The 21,775-nt window shown below is 44.1% G+C and overlaps 1 pseudogene; it reads left to right on the top strand.

Moving 5' to 3' along the window:
* Positions 1-2,733: 2,733 nt before the first annotated feature.
* Positions 2,734-7,277, top strand: LOC135873805 (small ribosomal subunit protein eS8-like; annotated as a pseudogene).
* The last annotated feature ends 14,498 nt before the right edge of the window (positions 7,278-21,775 follow it).

The raw sequence follows: 21,775 nt of genomic DNA, 5'->3' as shown, positions 1-21,775 counted from the left end.
CCCATTAAGACTAAACCTGCCTCAGGAGACATAATTGCCTCATTTCCTATGATTGTTTCTACTACCTTTGAATTTGCCGTCCATCAAATGCCCTAAATAGGTAGCCATCAGTGGCTAATTGAGAATAAGCCTGCTGTCTAACACTTCCAGTGAGTCTTACAGGAACTAATGTTGTATCCAGTTAGGTACAGACAGATAGCCCAGTTAGCATTTGTAAGGGCTTGTCTACACTTGAAATGCTGCATCTGTGCTGCTGTAGCGTATCAGTGTAGACACTACCTACACTGACAAAAGGGGTTCTCCCACTGGCATAGGTAACCCATTTCCACCAGAGGCAGTAGCTAGGTCAACCTAGTGCTGTCTACATGGGGACTTGGGTCATCTTAACTGTGTCGCTCAGGGGTGTGGATTTTTCACACCTCTGAGCGACATTGCTGGGTCAACGTAACCTTTTAGTGTAGACCAAGCCTAAGTTTGTTCCTAGGTAGTTCCTGGACTCAAGGCCCCCTAGGAACAAACTTACAAATGCAAACCGGGGTAGCTATCTGTACCGAGCTAGATAAAACAACTAAATAATCTCAACATGCGGGAAAAAAACACTGATTCAGAACAACTTGCTCTTGTTCCAACAGAAAAGATTCCTGGCTGGTTGGGGGGGGTGGGGGGTAGGCATGGGCTAAAGCTACCGAATCTGAATTCAGAGCCAGATTCCGAATACCCAAAGTTTGGGGCTCGTTAAGGATCAAAATTCTACATCTAGTGCGCAGAACCATTTGCAATAAATGGTTCCAGTTTTTGAAACCTCCTCCCTATCTCTGAAATTAGCTGGGGTTTGCATCTGAGGTTTTGATTCAGAAAAGAGGGACACCCTCCCATCACCTATGGCTTAACAGGGTTGTTAATCTACAACGTCCTGTTCATACTTTATTGACAATTGCAGTTGGAAAATAGCTCCTGTGGAGCTTAATTGGGGCTTTTCTCCTTTTCACCATCCCTGTTGTATTGCAGCAACGGCAACTCTGATCACTGCTGAATTCCATTTAATTTGACACACTGACCTGTTGCTACTTGTCCTATTTTCTCACAGTATGTATCATAAAGGTAATTAAAGAAAATGTTACAAGCATTAACTCTGCCGAGTAGAAACAGAAAACAGGTTATGTCTGTCTCCTAATCCAAACAGCATCTACAAAGATGCAGGTGGTCTGGAAAAAATAGAGGGTAAATCATGGAAAGAGAAATGGAGCTATGGCAATTTAGACCAAATGGGCATCTGCCTCCAAAAGTCCCCGACTGAACTAACTCTAGTTCTTGCCACTGAAGAAAGTTAAACTGAATCAGCTTCTCTTCCCAAACGGTAACTCTAGAAAGAGTCCAGTTACTAGTGAATGTGTCCACACCACATACCCAACAAACACTGAGATTAATTGGCACCTGTGACCCAAGAACCCCTGTCATGGGGGTACAGGGATCCCCTAGGTTCACTAAAAGAAGGTCATGTAAGGTCTCTAATGAAAGTCTGTGTCACTCTAGTCATCATAACTATTGTGAGATGTATGTACAGAAAATCTGTGAAGAGTTATGCATATATACTACAAATTATGTTCTCTAGGGTTGTAGTTAAAAGAAGTCACTCAAAGGAAGTGTGTCTTGAGACAAACTTCTCCAGGCAGAGCGGTGGGAGACACTCAGTTCCATGGTGGACCATTGTGTATTGTATGTCATACAATAGAAATCTGTTAGCATACTATGTCAAATGCTAATGAACAGCTGGCAGAGACTTGAGAAGGAAGCTAACAAAGCAAGGTAAATGGGGGGAGGGTGCGGGAGGGACCCTATCTTGAGGTGAACATCAAAGGTGTGCTCTGGTATATTTGGGTGTGCAGAAAGACAGCCTGGCATTCTTTCAATCTGCAAGGACAAGCGGGCAATAGACTTGATCTTATGAGAAGGGTTCTCAACCAAACTGGTTGAAAATGCTGGGGAAAGAAGTTGGGGTAAGCTATCTTGTACGACAGTGGTTCTCAACCAGGTTTCAGGGTGGCCGCCAAGCAGGGCCGGCATTAGACTTGCTGAGGCCCAGGGCAGAAAGCTGAAGCACAACTGCATGGGGCTGAAGCTCAGGCCCCTAAGCCCCGCCACCCGGGGCTGAAGCCAAACCCTGAGCAATGTAGCTTCGCGGGAGACCCTGTAGCATGGGGCCCCAGGCAATCGCCCTGCTCGCTACCCCCTAACACCAGCCCTGTTTTTTATATGCAGAAAACCAGTTCTTGTGGCACAGGTGGGCCGTGAAGTTTTTAGTAGCACGTTGGGGGGCCTCAGAAAGAAAAAGATTGAGAACCCCGGTTGTAGGAGATGGGGAATGCCTTGTGTGACGTTATTGACATGAACTGTGACCGTATAGATCATTGTTGCAACTAGGGTCCTATGGTTGCACCAGGTCTTGTACAGAGGTCGTCAAATGGGGTGTCTATGGAAAGGTGGTAGTTTGCTGGTTATGATTATGCTATCTGTATGTGTGAATCATTTTTGTATTTGAAGTTATGAATATTGGCTATGTACTTGTATCTCAATGTGTTTGATTCTAAGTCACCTCAGTGAAGCATTTGGTCAGCTTCTTGAGAAAGAACTATTCTCAGTAAGTGCCCAATCAAGAACCCTTAACTGACAATGAACTTTGGGAGATGCCAATCCACATCAGAGCTTTCCTGGGAACGTTCAAACATGTAAACAATGGCGTCGGCCTGCAAAAAGCTGAATCATTCGTGGACATGTAACGTGCCCAAGTGGCTACAAACTCCATCTTGTTGCTGTGATTTTGCACAGAAGAACAAAGGGGTTTCCGCCCACAAGAGAAAGAATATAAAAGACCCTGGAAACCCCTCCATTTTGTTTTCAATCCTGCTTCTTACCTCTGGAGGAACTTTGCTACACTGAAGCGCTGAACAAAGGACTGAATGACCCATCTAAGCTGTGGATGTACTCCAGAGACTTGATTTGAACCTGCAGTTTATTCCATCACTGCTACAAGCCTGAACTAAGAACTTTGCCATTACTTTATGTAATTGATTCCATTTAACCAATTCTAACTCTCATCTATATTTCTTTCTTTTTATGAATAAACCTTTAGATTTTAGATTCTAAAGGATTGGCAACAGCGTGATTTGTGGGTAAGATATGACTTGTATATTGAACGGGGTCTGGGGCTTGGTCCTTTGGGATCGGGAGAACCTTTTTTCTTTTACTGGGGTATTGGTTTTCATAACCATTTGTCCCCATAAGGAGCGGTGCTGGTGGTGATACTGGGAAACTGGAGTATCTGAGGGAATTACTTGTATGACTTCTGGTTAGCCAGTGTGGTAAAACCGAAGTCCTCTCTGGTTGGCTGGTTTGGTGTGCCTTAATAATAAAGGAAACCCAGCCTTGGACTGTGACTGCCCTGCTCTAAGCAATTTGTCCTGAATTGATACTCTCAGTAGTGTCCCGCCAGAGGCCGCATCGCTACACCTTGTTAGTTAAGTTTAGTCTCTAGAAGGAGTTTTATGGTGTTTTAAATGTAACCATTTGTTTCTATTTCTCACACTGGCTTTTATTTGAATCTTTATTCTTTCTTTATAAATTTCCTTTTTGTTTTATAATTGACTCAAGTGCTGTACATAATACAGGAGTGGTGGTCTAAGGTAAAACTAGTAAACTGTGATAGACTGTTTCTTTGGAAACAGAGGATCTGGGATTTCTTTGGGTATCCAGTGATCAGGGGATGGATACCACAGGAGGACACTTTGAAGAGACTTGGGGTGTAGTGCATCTGTTGTCAACCTGCAAGCAAAGACAGGGCTGGGGTAGCCCAAAGGAGAGTGTTTGAGTTCCTGAGAGGCTTGTTGTGTTAGGGAGCTGACACCAGCTAGTACAGGCAAGACTTCCTTGCACTGGAGGCAAGGGGTAACAAGACGACTCACAGCCCTGGATGCCCCAAGAAGCATCACAGCACCCAGCCTGGTAGACTCAGCCATGCAGCCATGGGCTGAATGGGCATGAAACAAAATTAATCTCCTAGCAAGGCTGTGCAAATCCTATAGGAACTATTCATGGGGTTGACAATGGTCTAACAACACATTCAGGTTCACTGGAAAGACTAAGTTCTACATTAACTCAAACCTCCTAGAAATCTTCCATAGATCATACAGACCTTAAGATTTTTGGGTGAGCTCTGGAGACCTTCCCCTTCTCGAGCAGCATTTCTGCAGGTAGCACATCCCCTTTGAGCCTGCTAATATCTTTAAGGGGCATAGGATGGTGGCTTGCCCCTCAGGAGAGTCGTTGAGGAAAAATACCTAGCCTAGTATTGTCTCCTGCTTCCCCAAGTCCCCAAACTGTCTTTTGGAGCAGAAAAGCGGCATAAGGAGGGAACAATTCTACTCCCACACTGGTCACTGTCTTCCAAGTGTCAGTGGCATACATGCCCCATAATCCGTAGCAGTTTACCTTGGAAATGCCTACTGCTCCAGTGAAGGAATGAAAGGAAAGAAGCAGCCCCATAATCCCATCCATGTGTTACTTGGAGGGGGTTTCCTAGTTTACACTCCAGGGAATATGGGGCATCTGAATTAATTGCTCATTAGAACTTGTGGCTGGCACAGTTAACAAGCATGTTTTCATGCTCGGACTGCCTGTTAGACCTCAATTAACTTGTTAGGATGCAGGAAGTGGGGTGGAAAAGAGAACATAATCAGGGGCCCCAGGGAAGCAAGAGGGAGGGAACCAGTTACCACATGAAAGCATAGGAGGTTTCTGGACTCAGGAAAACTTCTTGGGACAGGTATCTCTAGAGACATCTGGCACAACCATCCCAATGCTGTGGGCAAAACAAAGCCCTGCCTCAAAAAGAGGAAGTATGAGATAACATAAGAATGGCCGTCCTGGGTCAGACCAATGGTCCACCCAGCCCAGTATCCTGTCTACCGACAGTGACCAATGCCAGGTGTCCCAGAGGGAGTGAACCTAACAGGTAATGATCAAGTGATCTCTCTGCTGCCATCCATCTCCACCCTCTGACAAACAGAGGCTAGGGACACCATTCCTTACCCATCCTGGCTAACAGCCATTAATGGACTTAACCTCCATGAATTTATCTAGTTCTCTTTTAAACCCTGTTATAGTCCTAGACTTCACAACCTCCTCGGGCAAGGAGTTCCACAGGTTGACTGTGTGCTGTGTGAAGAACTTCCTTTTATTTGTTTTAAACCTGCTGCCCATTAATTCTAGTTCTTATATTATGGGAACAAGTAAATAACTTTTCCTTATTTACTTTCTCCACACCACTCATGATTTTATATACCTCTATCATATCCCCCCTTAGTCTCCTCTTTTCCAAGTTGAAAAGTCCTAGCCTCTTTAATCTCTCCTCATATGGGACCCATTCCAAATCCCTAATATTTTTAGTTGCCCTTCTCTGAACCTTTTCTAATGCCAGTATATCTTTTTTGAGATGAGGAGACCACATCTGTACGCAGTATTCAAGATGTGGGCGTACCATGGATTTATATAAGGGCAATAGATATTCTCCGACTTATTCTCTATCCTTTTTTGAATGATTCCTAACATCCCATTTGCTTTTTTGACTGCCGCTGCACAGACTGCGTGGACGTCTTCAGAAAACTATCCACAATGACTCCAAGCTCTCTTTCCTGATTAGTTGTAGCTAAATTAGCCCCCATCATATTGTATGTATAGTTGGGATTATTTTTTCCAATGTGCATTACTTTACATTTATCCACATTAAATTTCATTTGCCATTTTGTTGCCCAATCACTTAGCTTTGTGAGATCTTTTTGAAGTTCTTCACAGTCTGCTTTGGTCTTAACTATCTTGAGCAGTTTAGTATAGTCTGCAAACTTTGCCATCTCACTGTTTACCCCTTTCTCCAGATCATTTATGAATAAGTTGAATAGGATTGGTCCTAGGGCTGACCCTTGGGGAACACCACTAGTTACCCCTCTCCATTCTGAAAATTTACCATTTATACCTACCCTTTGTTCCCTGTCTTTTAACCAGTTCTCAATCCATGAAAGGATCTTCCCTCTTATCCCATGACAACTTAATTTACGTAAGAGCCTTTGGTGAGGGACCTTGTCAAAGGCTTTCTGAAAATCTAAGTACACTATGTCCACTGGATCCCCCTTGTCCACATGTTTGTTGACCCTTTTAAAGAACTCTAATAAATTAGTAAGACATGATTTCCCTTTACAGAAACCATGTTGACTTTTGCCCAACAATTTGTGTTCTTCTATGTGTCTGACAATTTTATTCTTTACTATTGTTTCAACTAATTTGCCCAGTACTGACGTTAGACTTACCGGTCTGTAACTGCCGGGATCACCTCTAGAGCCCTTTTTAAATATTGGCGTTACATTAGCTATCTTCCTGTCATTGGGTACAGAAACCGATTTAAAAGGACAGGTTACAAACCATAGTTAATAGTTCCGCAATTTCACATTTGAGTTCTTTCAGAACTCTTGGGTGAATGCCATCTGGTCCCAGTGACTTGTTACTGTTAAGTTTATCAATTAATTCCAAAACCTCCTCTAGTGACACTTCCTAAGATTTGTCACCTACAAAGGACGGCTCAGGTTTGGGAATCTCCCTAACATCCTCAGCCATGAAGACTGAAAAAAAGAATTCATTTAGTTTCTCTGCAATTACTTTATCGTCTTTAAGTGCTCCTGTTGTATCTCGATCGTCCAGGGGAGATAAGGCAACCCCCTGCCAACACCAAGATTGGCCCATGCCCAATTCACACAAGGAGGGTTCATGGTGGTAACAAGAAATATCGTGCTCTGCAGTTGGACTTTGGCAACTTCTCTTGTGTATCTAAGTGCTGCATCTGCAAGACCAGATTCACTGAGGTGGTCTACAATGCTTGCAACAATGAGCTGGTGTAGCCTGCATCATTCTCACTGGGGGCACCCCATACCGACAGTGTCTTGAAACCCGCTACACCTTGCTCCTCAGATGCAAGAAGAGCACTACACTGACTCCTGAAGAGGAGGAAATCTTAAATAAGAAGCATTCAAAGGAGACCCAGAAGAAATATGATGAGTGGAAGAATGCCAAGATCAGCGGCATCCTGGAGGAGCAATTCCAGCAGGGAAAGCTGCTTGCTTGCATCACCTCCAGAGCCGCACAGTGTGGCTGAGCAGATGGCTCTATTCTGGAAGGCAAGGAACTGGAAATCTACCTGAGGAAGATCAAGGCCAGGAAAGGCAAATAAATGTACTATACACAACTGAAAGAATGAATACAAAACGTAGAGTCTTGTTAAAAACAGAACAAGGATTGGGGATATCTGAAGACATTTAAGTTAAACTGGGGTCACTGGGCTTTAGAAAAAAGGGGACAGCACAGGTACTGGGAAGGGCCACATGACAGAGCCAAAGGAGCAGAGGGAAGCTTACACTGCCATTATATGCTTTCCCCTGTTCTGTGGATAACTACAGGTCGCCTGCCTCCAGAGCTGTCATTCTACCATCTTTCACAACCACTAGAGTCACTAAAAAATTTAAAAAGCAAAGAAAAAAACTACCCAATGGAGTGGCTAAGCTATATATAGCTGTCACTGTGTGCATGGTATCAGTGCAAGGATTTCCTCTACTGCTCAATGCATTATGGCCCTGACATACAATGTCTATAAATAGACTCTACTCTAACATTCATTACCGTTATCTTATCAGTATTGAACCTGAATTTTCAAGTTGTGACTTCATTTTTTTTTTATTGCTTTTACAAAGTCAGTTGGACAATAATGGCTTTTTTGTAGTATGTGCTAGGTAGCTCTGTCTCAAAAGAATCCATCGAGCACAATGAGAAGCAGGAGTGATGCAGTTTTCACCCATGATTAAGCCAAGAGACACGACAGTACACTTAAGCAGTATATAAGACAACAAACTTGCCTTCAAGTGCATTGAAAAGTGAATGTTAACTTATGCTCAAAAAGCCTTGAGTAGCTATATTATTCTGAAACCGTATTATAGCTACTGCTCATTTTTGCAAGTGTAGCATTTTCCCTTCCTCCACACTGTATATTTTGGGAAATAATATGGAATAAGCCAGTGTTAATAATTGTATTTGTGTAGTATAATACAGTAAGATTATGCTTTAGGGGAGGGTAACCTAAAACTTAGAAATGTTCATAAGTATCTGCAATATAAGGTGAAACCCAGAAAAATAGGACAGTCCTGATCTTACAATACTTTTACACTAAAGTCAATGGAGTTGTTTCAGATTTAAAATAAATGTCAGTGAGTTGAGTGTCAGGTACGTAGGATGCAATATTCAAAACCATGTAAAGCATTAATATCAGCATGTCTTTCCTTCACCCTTGAGAGCCCTACATTAATCACTTTCCATTATTTATTGGGATTACAAAGACATGGTTGTTTTACTGATAATACAGAACAATACACATTAAAATTCAAGAAAAAACAAGGACCTCATTCAATTTGAGAATGAATCCTTACTCCATTGTCTTTCAGTCTAGCCAACTATCCAGCTCATCTCAATGCAATAGCAATTTGGTTTTACGAGCAAATAAGCATGGTCTCTCACCTGCTACTCCAGAGCCAGATTCTGATCCCACAGACTGATTTTACACCATTAGAATGCTGGGGATTTTAATGGAATTAAACCTGATTTATATCAGTGCAAGATCAGAATCAGGTTCTCTCTGCCACCATTGAGATCCTTAACCAAGCGCTATGAAGTCTCACTTTGTAATTCCACGTGTGATTTTATATATTGGCCAACAATCTCTTGAACAGAAAAAGGTAGTTTATATGTACAATGGTTGAACATGGCACAACTTCAAAGGAATCCATGACCAAAAGTCCTTTTCTCACTGTAAGATGGTTGAACAACTCAGCAAAGTTGTAATCAACAAGGTCTTTTCCTCCACAATTATTGATTATAAGTAAATTAAAAGTCTGGGGAACTCTAAGTCTAGCCCCATAATGCCCTATGGCTCTCCCAAACACATTCTCCTCCTGTCACCCATGCACAGGATCTCCACCAGGGATGGGAGGGTGTGTGGTAAGATTGCTCATCTTGGGCTCAATAGGGGACTTCCAACTGTTACAGAACTGCAGGAGCAGGGTCCCTCCCCCAACCCCCTCAACTTCAAAGGCGCAGTTTTCAGTTCAGCACAAGCAGCTGCCAAGGGTACTATGAATAGCTGTACTGGTATTCTAAAATAAGACATTCAACAAATGGTGCCAACAAATAGTCCTACTTATTCTGACAACCGCTAACTTGTGAAACCTATTTAATGAGAGGAAAACTGTCAAGAGTGTGGCCACTTACATAAAGTTCTGTGGCGAACTTGTAAATACTCTGCCTTGTCATTAGAGAAAGATGATGATGGCTTTGATCATTTCTGATATGGACACTAGATGTGTGTCAAGTTTACAGCTGTAGGTGTACTGTCAGACTAGAAAAGGCGGAGGGGTAGGGGAATTATTCCTCATTAGATAGCATCCGTCCTACAGCTCAAATGAAATAATATATCCTGCTGAAAAGCTCCCAATGAAGCAAATTGCTGCAGATATTTTGACAGACTAGAGAAGTGAGAGAATGGCCAGGTGTAAGGGAGAGAATGAGCAATATTGAAGGAAATAAGGTGTTGATAGGAAAGAGAGAACTCTGTGAGTGAGAAACCAGAGAGATCAGTGCTTAGTAAAGACAAGGGCCAGAGAATGAATGTGACCACAAGTGGAAGCTAAGGGTGAAGAAGCACACTATGGAACTATCAATGTCAAGGCCAGTGTATTGGTGCTACTTGGTACCCCAGATCCACAGGGTGCCAGTAGCATGCCCAGTTTACTGCATCATGGCAGCTAGCCTTGTAAGCACTGGCCCTGGTGGGTCTCAATGACCACTCAGGGTATGTCCACACAGCCCGTGCCAGCGAGCCTCCAAGCCCAGGTCCACCGACTTGGGCTTCAGCTATGGCACTACAAATAGTTGAAGCTTAGGAAGGGGGATGCAGTTCAGAACCTGAGTTCCAGCCCAAGCTGCAGTGTCTACACAGTTATTTTTAGCACTGTAGTGTGAACTCTGCAAGCCCGAGTATCGTGATCCGGGCTCAAGGCTCGCTGCTGCGGGCTGGGTAAACATACCTCAGAAACATGGCTGAGGGAAAGGTTTTTACTAGGGCTGAGGGAAAGGTTGCAAATACCCTAGGGCAGAGGTTTGAACAGTTACAGTTTAAAGTGAGCAACAGCACTTCTTGTTTGGGTCCTGGGGCAGTCCAATCAAGAGCCAGTGCACTTCAGCCCTAGTGCCTGGGGAGTTCTCGCCTGCCCAGTCTCTATTCCCAGCAAATAAGCATTTCCAAGCCAGGCTCAGTTAGTGTATCTCACTGGGGCCCCTTTGCACTGGCTTCTTTTCCAGCCACTGCTGTTCTCCCTTAAACCGACACAGACCTGCACCCAGCTGTGACGTCCAGCAGTCACAGTCTGTTGCACATGCAGCAATGTCCACAGTTCTTGGGGCTTCTCTCCAGCTCCCTGCTGCCACGTGGCTCCCACTCCCCAAACAGAGCCCAGCCACTTCCTGGCTCAGAACCTTTCCTCTTACCTGTCCAGGGGAAAGGGAAGTGAAAAGGGGAGGGGACTGATGGGAAATGTAGTCCCTGCTCAGCCAGGAGGAAGGGGATGTGGCTGATGGGAGTTGTAGTCTTCTGTTTTGCTGCTCCATCACACCAGATTTGCCAAAGAATAGGGTGCAGGATTGGGAGAAGAGAAGCGAATGGGGTCATCCAGGGTGCAGCAATAACAGCTTGATGGAGAGAAAGGGGAGTCAAAAGCCTGACAGAGACTATTGAGGCGGGAGGAGGCAGGGTACAATGGGAGAGTGATTTCAGTCAGTGCAAAGATCTCAGGGAGATGAGAGATAAAGACATCATGACTAGAGGTGAATTTGTTTTAAGTGGAGCAAGTATTCCAGAGACAGCAGGAGAGGGGATGAGAGAATGAAGGAGGTCGGGACAAGGTATTTATGAGTCTGATATATTCTACAAAATAATATAAACACACTTCCAAGACTTACAGCAAGAAAGGTTTATTTTAAAGAGTTCTAAAAAGGGAGTTTCTGTCAGGTGTTTTTGGGGCACACAGACTGTTGAGAGTAGCATAGCGTCTGTTTCTGCAGGTTCCACTTTGCCAGCTGCCTGGCGCATGCTGGTGGGAAGGGCAGAGAATTATTTTCCTTAGGTATGGTCTACACAGGGATTAGGTCAATGTAAGGCAGTTCATGTGGACACAGCAGTGGATGTGTCTACACTTACATTTTGCTCCCACCAACGTAACTGCCCCGCTATGCTGACTTAATAACACCACCTCCCCGAGCAGCATAGCGTCAAGGCTGATGAAGTTAGGTCGCCACAGTGTCAGTATAGATACTGTGTTGCTTACATCTACTGTTACTGGCCTCCAGGAGTTGTCTCACAATGCCCCAACCTGATCGCTCTGGTCACCATTGTGAACTTCACTACCCAGGGGACAGGAAGCTGCCCCTGCCCTTTAAAGCTCTAAGAATTTTGGAAATTCCTTTTGCTGGTTGCCTGGCTTGGCGAGTACACCTAGCAGCTCTCCATTGTTGAGTGCAATAGCCCAGCTGAGCATGCCAGATACACGCTGCAGATGTGCTCCTGCCTGGACTACACAGGAGGTGATAGATTGTCTGGGTCTGTGGGAAGAGGAGGATGTACAGGCATGAACCTCTACAAGCAGATTGCTCGGGGCATGGAGGAGAAAGGCTACAAGAAGGACAGTGGCAGTGCATATGAAAGCCAAGGAGCTATAGATCTGGTGTGGAGCCACAGACCTGCTGCTTTTGTAAAGTGATGCACACCATCATTGGCGAAAATCTCACCACCACCCTCAAGAGCCCTGTGGATACTTCAGAGGAACCAGAGTCACAGGCCTCCCACCATGAACAGCGAGGAGGAGGAGGAGGAGTATGAGAAGGAGAAGAAGTACGGGGGACATAATGGGCCATGCAGAGCAGTTTGTTTATATGCACCATGTCGTCCCGTAAATCCTCCACAGAGATCTTGATGCAACTTTCCTGACAAAACCTCTGCCAAAGATTTCTGGAGAAGGCTGCCTTATTTCTTCTAGTGCAGTAGGACACTTTCCTATGCCACTCAGCAATTACTTCAGCAGGCACCACTGCAGAACACAGGCTAGCTGCTCAGGCTGGGGTGACATTGGAACAACAGCAGCAGCTGTGCTCTCTGTGGCTCTGTTACTCTCAGGAGTGAGGTACCAGCTAAAACCACCACCACCTATGGGAAATGGTGCCAGTTTTCACTTCCATTGCCCTACACACATATGCTCATGCCTGTAAGCTAATCCACCGACCCACCAGGCCATACAAACCATGGCTGGTGCTGTGAATGGCTCCTTGCTGTATCAATCCCAAGGAGATGTGAGAATGTCATGCTTACAACTTGTAGGGATTGAGGGGAATGAGTTCAGTATCCTAAGTTTTGATTTCTGTTGTGAATACACTGACAACACACAGAGGTACCATTGTATCTTCAGCTGCTACGATTGTGGTCATGAGAGTCTCCCCCTCCACACCCATGGAACACTTGAGCCAGATAAGGAGGAGAAAGAAGAGGACTTGGGATGACATGTTCCAGGAGATCCTGCAAACCCGTGCTGCATCAGAGAACGAGCACAGGGCCTAGATGATCACCCTGGCAGATAGCACGGACAAGGATAAAGACACAGAAAAGGAAGACAGATGTGCATCAGGAGATGTCTACGCTTCTCACATAGCAAACAGAGATTCTGTAGACTCCGGTGGACTTGCACGTTCAACCATCCTGTGCTGGCCTCCCTCTTCAGCCCATACAGAACTCTATATCGGGACCTCCCTACAGCCCCCCTCAACATTCCACTTGGCATCAGGGTTGTCCACTACCCTTGCCACTCCACCTGGGGGTACATTAAAGAAAATAACAGCTTCACATACACCAACTGTGTCTTTCACAGGTCAGTATATGTATACCTGAAATAGAAATGACTGCTCTTTCCCCTTCATAAATTCTTTTTCCTTAATTTATTAAGTTTTATTCAGTTTTTATTTGGCTTGCTACAGAATAAAATTATATTTTTGGAACATAATTCATCTTTATTAGGTCACTCATATACTGGTTGGTGCTGAGCATGTCCTGTTGCTTCCTTTTGTCACAGAACCCTTAACACCATTCACAGACAATATTAATAGGTGCACTGGCAGTGTTATATTCCCATACACACAGCACTCACTACAAGGTTCATACCAGGCTGCAAAAGAGCAAGGCCAGGTAAAGTGCACTACTATGGCTCACTATTTAAAATGGTCTTTCAAAGCCTCCCTGAGCAATATAGCTGCATGCTGACATCTTCTTATAGCCCTGGTATCTGGCTGTTCAAATTCAGCAGACAGCCACTCTACTTCCGCCCTCCCTGAAGGCGGAAACTTTTTCTTCCTTGTTTCACAGATATGATGCAGGACACAGCAAACAGCTATAACTATTGGGATTTTTTTTTTCCCCACTGAGATCCAATCTCATAAGCAAATAACGTCACCGACCCTTCAAAACAAAGGGAAATTCAACTATCATTCTGCACCTGCTGAAGCTGTAGCTGAAGCGCTTCTTGGTGCTGTTGAGTAGCCAGTGTATGGCTCCATATGCCATGGGATCAAGGGGATAGGCTGGGTCTCCCAGGATCACTATTGGCATTTCAACATTCCCAATGGTAATCTGCCGGTTGGGAAAGAATGTCTCTGCATGCAGATTTCTAAACAGTCCTGTGTTCTTAAAGATGCATGCATCATGCACCTTCTCTGAGCAGCCCACACTGATGTCAGTAAAGCTTCCCCGGTGATCCACCAATTCTTGTAATACTATAGAAAAACAGCCCTTTCTGTTGACGTACTCTGTGGCAAGGTGGTCTGGCACTAAAATATGCATACACATGTCATCTATCGCCCCACTGCAGTTCAGGAAACCAATTGCTGAAAAACTATCCACTATGTTCTTCACATTGCCCAGAGTCACAGTCCTGTGTAGCAGGAGATTAATGGCCCTGCACACTTGCATCACAACAGCACCTGCAGTGGATTTCCCAACTCCAAATTGATTCCCGATTGACCAGTAGCAATCTGGCATCGGAAGTTTCCACAGTACAATCGCCACTTGCTTCTCAACTGTCAGTGCAACTCTCATTTTGGTGTCCCTGTGCTGGAGGGCTGGGCTGAGTTCAGCACACAGATCAAGGAATGTGACTTTGTGCATTCAAAAGTTCTGCAGCCACTGCTCATCATCCCAAACCTGCATGGCAATGCGATCCCACCAGTCGCTGCTTGTTTCTCAGGCCCAGAACAATTTTGAATTGATTCTGTCCATCTCCAGGGCCGTCCTTACCCATACGCAAAGCACGCAGCTGCGTAGGGCACCAGGAAATTTGGGGCACCAAATTTCCTGGTACCCTACGCAGCTGCGTGCTGCTCCAGCCCATGCTCTGCCTCTTCCCTGCCCCTGTCCAGCCCCGCCCTCACTCCCCTGAGGACTGCAGCGACCCGGCCCCAGCTGTGCTGCTGGTGAGTGCTGTGGGGTGGTTCCCCCCTCCCCCCCCAAGGCAGCCCCCCTCCACTCCTCCCCCACAGAGGCCTGGGGCCTCCCTCCCTCCCCACGGAGGCCTGGGGCCCCACACACACACCCTGCGGGGGGGGCTGCGTAGGGCCCCAGAACAGCTAGGGACAGCCCTGTCTATCTCCCACAGCAATCCAGCTTCCAAGGAATCGTTCTGTTCCCTGTGGCTCTGCAAATACTTCAGGATCAGGCACCCATCCTCACAACACTCATGACAATAGTGCAGAGCTGTGTAGGCTCCATGCTTCTGTCATGGATGGCGAACAGCAAGGAGGGACGCACGGATTTGTGGGGATTTTGAAAAAAGGCTCAAAATATGGTATGAAGATGAAATTATGGGATGGAGAACACTGCACTATGGGAAGTTGAACCCATCTCCCAGGCACGCCTGCGCAACCCGTTTTAGCCCCAAGGCATTGAAAAAACTTCCCAAAACACCCGGTGCTAGATGGTGGTGAGTTGCACAGTGGAATAGATATACAGAGTGCATTGCCATCTCTCTCTCTCATTTATACTAAGGCCTCTTTACACTGCCCTTTGGCATTTACACACTTAGTGTAAATGAGAATCAGGCCCACAATGTTTTGCATGTAATTGTCATTACGCCTTTCAAAGGTTATGCATAGCAGGCCTCACTATTTTTAAGAATACAATAGTTTATTGGCCTTTAAAATATCACTTTCCTCTACAATGCCCTTGTTAATATAAATATAAATAAAAAGAATAAGCCTTCTAAAACCAATACCAAAGGTATGTGCAGCCTCTAAACAACGGCATCTCCATTCATGTTTATTCCATAGCTCTGCAGAACCTTTGGTCCATGCAAGCACTCATTTAGGAAACTGACCCAACAGGGTGCATACATTGATTCTTTAAATTGCTATGAAGTCTGTAAATCTACTCCTTTCCCTCCAATCTGTATTATTTAAAAATCAGATCGGCTCTAACCCCACGTATGCCCCAGAACAGCCCCAAGAATGTACATAGAAAACATACCAAGTCCATCTTCAACATCATTCCACTGAGTTCAATGGAATTACATCAGGAATGAATTTAAATCATTGTCTTTAACTGCATTCATTTTGGTGAACTTTCAATTAAGTTATAATGAATGTTATTATTGTGTGTGGTTTAAAAGTCATTTGAACATTCATTAGCAGCACACTGGTGCTCTTTTCTCATGAAGTGAAAGAAATTGGTTGGATTTGATCCTTATGGAACTATCCTCGGTGCTTAATTGCCATTTAACTCAAACAATGTTAATAATTTAACCAATAAAATGATGGTTGTTCAACCAGGAAATCCTATACAAAAGTAATGACGATGCAATTGTGCACCTGAGAAGCTGTTAAATCCAAATAAGTTATTGATGCCTAGCAGGTATGACAAAACAAATGCTTATTCGGAGAGTTACAGGAATCTGGTTTTGGAAAGCAGTGTTCTGTTGCTGTATTAGATGTGTCAACAAATCTTTACAATGTATTAGGAGTTGTAAAGAGAATGGGTAAAAGAGGGACTGGAGAGCTGAACACATGAGTCATCAACCTTTTCTCTCTCCAGTCTGAACTATGAGTTAGGAGAATGAACAGAAATCAACAAATCAACATTGATTGGCCTTGTGTGAGTATCACCCTCTAATGCTAGGAACTGCTATCCACACAGCAAAAAAAGGCATACTGCACATTTAGCAAACTCAGCAGCCTTTGTGGCAGACAAACCTTTGAATGGAAATAGATTGTGGAAACACACCGTTCCCTGGAGGATCCTGGTCGTCAGTCAGGATGCAGTCTTTTCACAACTTGACTCCTTACTGAGCCAGCTGAGGCTTAAATTGTAATGATAGGAGAGATTAAATTTACACGCATGCTGAGATTTACAGCATAATAACCTCAGCTACTGAACTAACCAAGAAAGAGGGAATGGGGGGCACTACGAGACAGATTCTGGCTCCCATCACACTTGCTTTGCATTACTGTGACAACCCAAAGCAACCAGGTTAGCTGCCTACCTTTGGATTCTCCCTATGCAGGAGAATCCCCATAGTGACTTCTATGTCACCCTTCCCATTACCCTCAGCACAGGCAAGAGTCAGCATGATCAGAGTGTCCCTGTGCTCCAGTATACCCCAGTTACTCGATTGGCCCATACAAGGCTGCAGTCCACCGCATGTAATTTAAGGCAGTCCTCAGCCTGCACTGGAGGAGTATAAAGGTGCTTTTCAGACACTTGGCCTCCACCCTTCCCAGTCCTGGGCAGGTCAACTGCATCAGGGAACCTGGCCCTGTAACACTTTATGGGGCACAGTTCAAAATTTAACTCATCATACAGTACAACAATTTTTGTTTTTCCTTCTACAACCCACTCTTCTGTCCCCCACAGGAGTAATGTCACCCTACTTTACACTCATACTCACTCTCACTGCGGGGTAGCCATCACCATCATTTATTCCACCTCTAAATTTGGTCATGTGCCCCTCTGAATTTTGTCAAGTAGGTTTAAAGGCTACTGGCTAAGATTCTGTAAGACTTAGGAGCTAAATCCTTAATTTTTTACTCAGGCAAATTTTGATATTTTTCAGTGGATGTTTGACCAAGTAAGGACTGCATAAAAATACAGGCTTTAGAGTTTATTAATAGTGGTGTGCTTATGTAAACCAACTTTTAGACAAAAGGACATTAAAACTGCTTCATTATAAGACCTTTGAAAATATTTACTAAGGAAATGCTGGGAGAACTCTAACTTCTTACAGAATCAAAAATATTTTTATAGAATATAGCATGTTGCAAACTTCTCCACTTCCATGTTGGTTTTCACCCACCAGGAGGAAAAAGAGACTAGAGTCTTTAGCTATAATCAAAGAAAAAATGTTTAGAGAGACAAGGTGAGTGAGATAATATCTTTCATTAGACCAACTTCTGTTGGTGAGAGAGACGCTTTCAGACGCAAAGAAGGGCTCTGTGTAGCTTGAAAGTTTGTCTCTCACCAACAGAAGTTGGTCCAATAAAAAATATTATCTCACCCATCTTGTCTCTCTAATATCCTGGGACTGACACGGCTACATAGAAAAAATGCTTGTTATTTTCAGTGTTCAATCTTTCCTTAGATAATATCCATAATCTCAAAATGCAGTGGCTGGCAAATTCAGTACATAACAAACTCTTGTGAAACCTAAACCATCACTTCTGTGGTCATTTATACATGTGCAAAGGGAGTGTCAAACAGTGTCAGATCAGAATGATAGCATTTTATCTCTACTACGCACAGCTAAATAACTACATAAGGTGCAAGACCGTGGGGAAATATCCAGGTCTCTGGCCTCCATTTGTCCTGGGAAGCTCATAGAGTTCCCTCTTACAGAAACTCAGGCCCCCAGGTGGCCTGCATTCACCTGTTCAGAGGACTCGCAGCCCCAGATTCTACACATTTTAAAACAGTGAGATATCTCCTACCTTTCTCTGCCCAAGTCACTTGCAGTTCAAAAGCTTACGAAGAGTTAATAAGGTCATAGCCTACATCTCTGAAGTCCAAAGCCATCGTACCTCAGTTTCATTCTTGCTGGATGGAGTTTTCCCTTGGCGTATAGCGTAAGTGGAAATTGTGGGTCTCTGACCAAAGCAGAGTCCTCCCCTTCCTAGACAAAACAGAAGTCTAAGTACACAAAACAATTTTCCAGCATCAGTAGTCTCCGCACAACCCTCTCTCCAGGTTCTCTGGCTCAGTAACTCCAGCCAGAAGGAGCAAGGGACAAGGAATTACTGTTTCCTCCAGGTGGTGCAGCTGAGCCTGATGACCACCCTCTACTCTAGGTTCCAGCCTGGAGACCATGAATTATGAAGCAGTTGGATCCTTCACTCAAAACAACACATACCTTTCTTTTCTGCAGGCCACTCCCTAACAACCCGCATGATGTTATCACACCTCTTGCAACCTGGGGGATTTACCCATCTCATGAAAACGTGAAGAAAGGCAGCCAACTTGCCAATTTTCTCTGATTCAAAATGGCCACCCTGTCCCCTTACCATTAATGGGGGTGAAGCAAGCAAGATGGCTGCCATTTCCCTGAAACCTATCTGCATTTGGAAGTGAAGTTGCCCCTGTGAAAGATAGCTGCCACCTCCCACTGTTTTCAGTGAGACTGAAGCCATGCCCACAAGCAAAGTAGCTGCCAGTCTGGTTCAGGGGGCTAGACAAAATGCTGTTAGGGCATAGGGTCAGTGAGGAGCTACAGAGACCCTGTAAAAGAAGCACGGAGGGAACAAGTGGCAGAAAGGGGAAAGTGGGGACTAGGAGGGAGACTGAAGTGGTACAGGAGGAGAGTGAAGGCATGGGGGATAGAAGTGTGTGATAGGGTGCTGCTAGAGAGGCCTTAATCAGCTCCTGCCAGTCCAGCCCCCCTGATTGGGGCTGGGTAGATAGCCTGATAACTGACCACACCTGCCAGCCTCCTTAGCAGGAGCTATAAGGGTGGGAGGAAGTGGAAAAGACCAGGAGGGGAAGGTTAGATTCAGATGGAGGTAGGCATCTTCTAGTCTGTTGCTGGCCAGGCCTATGGAAGGCCAAGCTGTTGTAAAAAGCCTGTATATAGTTGGAAACTGGTGGTGGGGCCTTGATCACAAATAAAGAACACAGGTGTTGCACCAGCCTGAAGTGTCCCTGAGTCTCTGAGAACGGGAGAGAAGGGCCAAACCGGAGGGGCACTGTGTGTGCCACATTACAAAGTGATAGAACCCTTACTCCCTATTACTCACTGGTGAGGGAGTTGCTGGAGTCCCCTCTGAGCAGTCAGTGAGAAGGACATACTGTTGCATGTGTATTTAAGGGTGGATTTTGAGCCTTCAAAGCTCAAGCAGGCAGCTTCCCCCTAAAGCTTCAAAATCCAGAAGGCAGATTAAAAAAACCCACATTTATTTTAGAAAAAGCTCATGATATTTAAGCCAACCAGGACTTCTGGGGATCTGACTCATGATTTTTGAATACATAGGTTTGGCAATAATGAAATAGGCCTTCCTCAGACTTTTCTAGCAGAGCCCCTCAGAGTCTCCTTTCCTAGATCACCCCCGGTGAGCTTCCCCCAAGCCCTATTGCTCTGGTCCTGGATTCTGCAGCTAGACCTCCCAGAGCATTCAGCTCTCTCTCAGTAAGGAACCATCCCTCATCCTCCTAGCACACTCTTATTCTTGTCGTTTCTCTATACAGAGCACAAACTGCCTCCTATATTTCCCAGCAGGTTTGGCTCTAAGTCACAGGATCCCAATAACACGGCCTGCACGGAACTGAACTCCCCTTACGGGGATAAATAACCATATGTCAGACTGCTTTTTAAATAAAACAAAATTCAGTGGTAATAATTTCATGTTTTATTATTAAGCTAAGAAAAACCCATGATTTTTAAGCCAATCTCATGATTTTTTGAGGTCCAACTTGTGTTTTTCAATGTGTGGCATGGGCAGTACTGTGTTTTGCAAACATTAATTAATTAAAGACACGAAAGAGTGCTTCTTGAAAAGTCATTTGGGACTTATCTAGAAGCATAGGGAATAGCCAGATTCATTAAATCAAACTTTAAGAAAACATTTGGAGCATGTATCTTATTTTTTAAAACTTTGACCTCTATTTTTTGTTATTGTTGGGTCATGTCCCACTTCAGCAAATTCCTCATATTGGGCCAGAGACATTTGGATAACTAAGTCATGGGCTTGATCTAATCAAGCAATGATTAACTAGAATAGCTCCAAAAATGTTACATAGTCATTAAAAGGAAAAGGCAACTTTAAAACCCCAGTGCATTACTTTGTGGGATGGTACTGAACATGCGGAGTACCCTAGTGTCAGGGAGAAGCAGGAAAGTTCTGGAAGAGGTTCTTCAAAGCTTATGTATAATTGCAGTGGAAGGATAATTAGTACTTATAAATTCCTATATTTTATTTGAATAAATAGCTTTCAAGAGTCCTTTCCTTTACAGGTCCCAGAAGCTTCACCCCTCACAATCAGATTGCTAAGTAAATCCTGAACATGGATGACAGATTTAAAGGTTACCTGTCACAGAAAATGGCAAATCTCGTAGCTTTTCATGACTTCATTTTTTTTAAAAAAGTCATTTGAAATCTGGAAAAATGGATGTTTTAAGTCATCCTAATGAATAGAAATAAAAATAAATGTCAGCACACGGAAAATATCTGTGCGGTCTATTAGGTAACAAAGAAGATTAAATTAAACTACCATCATAGAAGTTCTGAATAACATAGGAAAAAAGCTTTGCCTTTAAGTGAGTCCAGAACATCCAGGCTGTTCAAAACATCCACACCACATCAGCTATAATCCTAGAATGATACAGATATTTCATATTAGGGTGGTGGGATGAGGAGTCAGCAAACTCCACCCTCTTGTGGATACAGTCACTCCTGGTGTAAGAGGGAATAACTTCATAGATTCCAATGGAGCTGTCTTCTTTACTCCTGTGGTAAGTATGGCCTCTGGTGTTAATTTAGTCCTTTTGTTGCTGGAGTCCTTTCATTTTTAGAAGTAGTATCTATTTTAGCAATTTTATAGGATTCTATATCATTTAGGTATGGACTGACTGGTTTTTATTTTTATTATTTTATTATTTTGTTTTTATTTAAGAAGCATGATGCAAACCTATGAGGCTTTTTGGGGGGCAATAAAATGTTGTTTATATTTTACAGGTGACTTGATGTTGTATATGATTAGATCTTTCTCCAAACCAATTAGTCTTGCAAGGTAAGCTCTGTTGATAGAGAGGGAAGCAAAAGTTATTGAGCTTACGGGACTCAGAGTCTTTTTTAGTAAAGAACACAGGAAAGAAAAATCTTGTACTGTCCTGCCACTCTCAGTACTGCTGTGTTGTGAGCAGTTATACATTGGCCTGTGACTCTGGAAGTTTTTGGAAAGGGTGACAAACTCAGTTTGTAGGAAGACATGTGCTATAGTAACTGAACAGTCTGTTGTATGTTGCCTGCCAGTTGCCTCTCTGCTGTGTTACACAGCAGCTGCTAGCAAATTATACACTTGCTTGGTTAATAAGAACTTCCATTCGGGGCACTACTGCTTGTGACC

This window comes from Emys orbicularis, chromosome 2 (assembly GCF_028017835.1).
Source record: "Emys orbicularis isolate rEmyOrb1 chromosome 2, rEmyOrb1.hap1, whole genome shotgun sequence".
Lineage (NCBI taxonomy): Eukaryota > Metazoa > Chordata > Testudines > Emydidae > Emys > Emys orbicularis.
The sequence above is the reverse complement of the archived record's forward strand: the minus strand, read 5'-3'. Positions and strand labels throughout refer to the sequence as shown.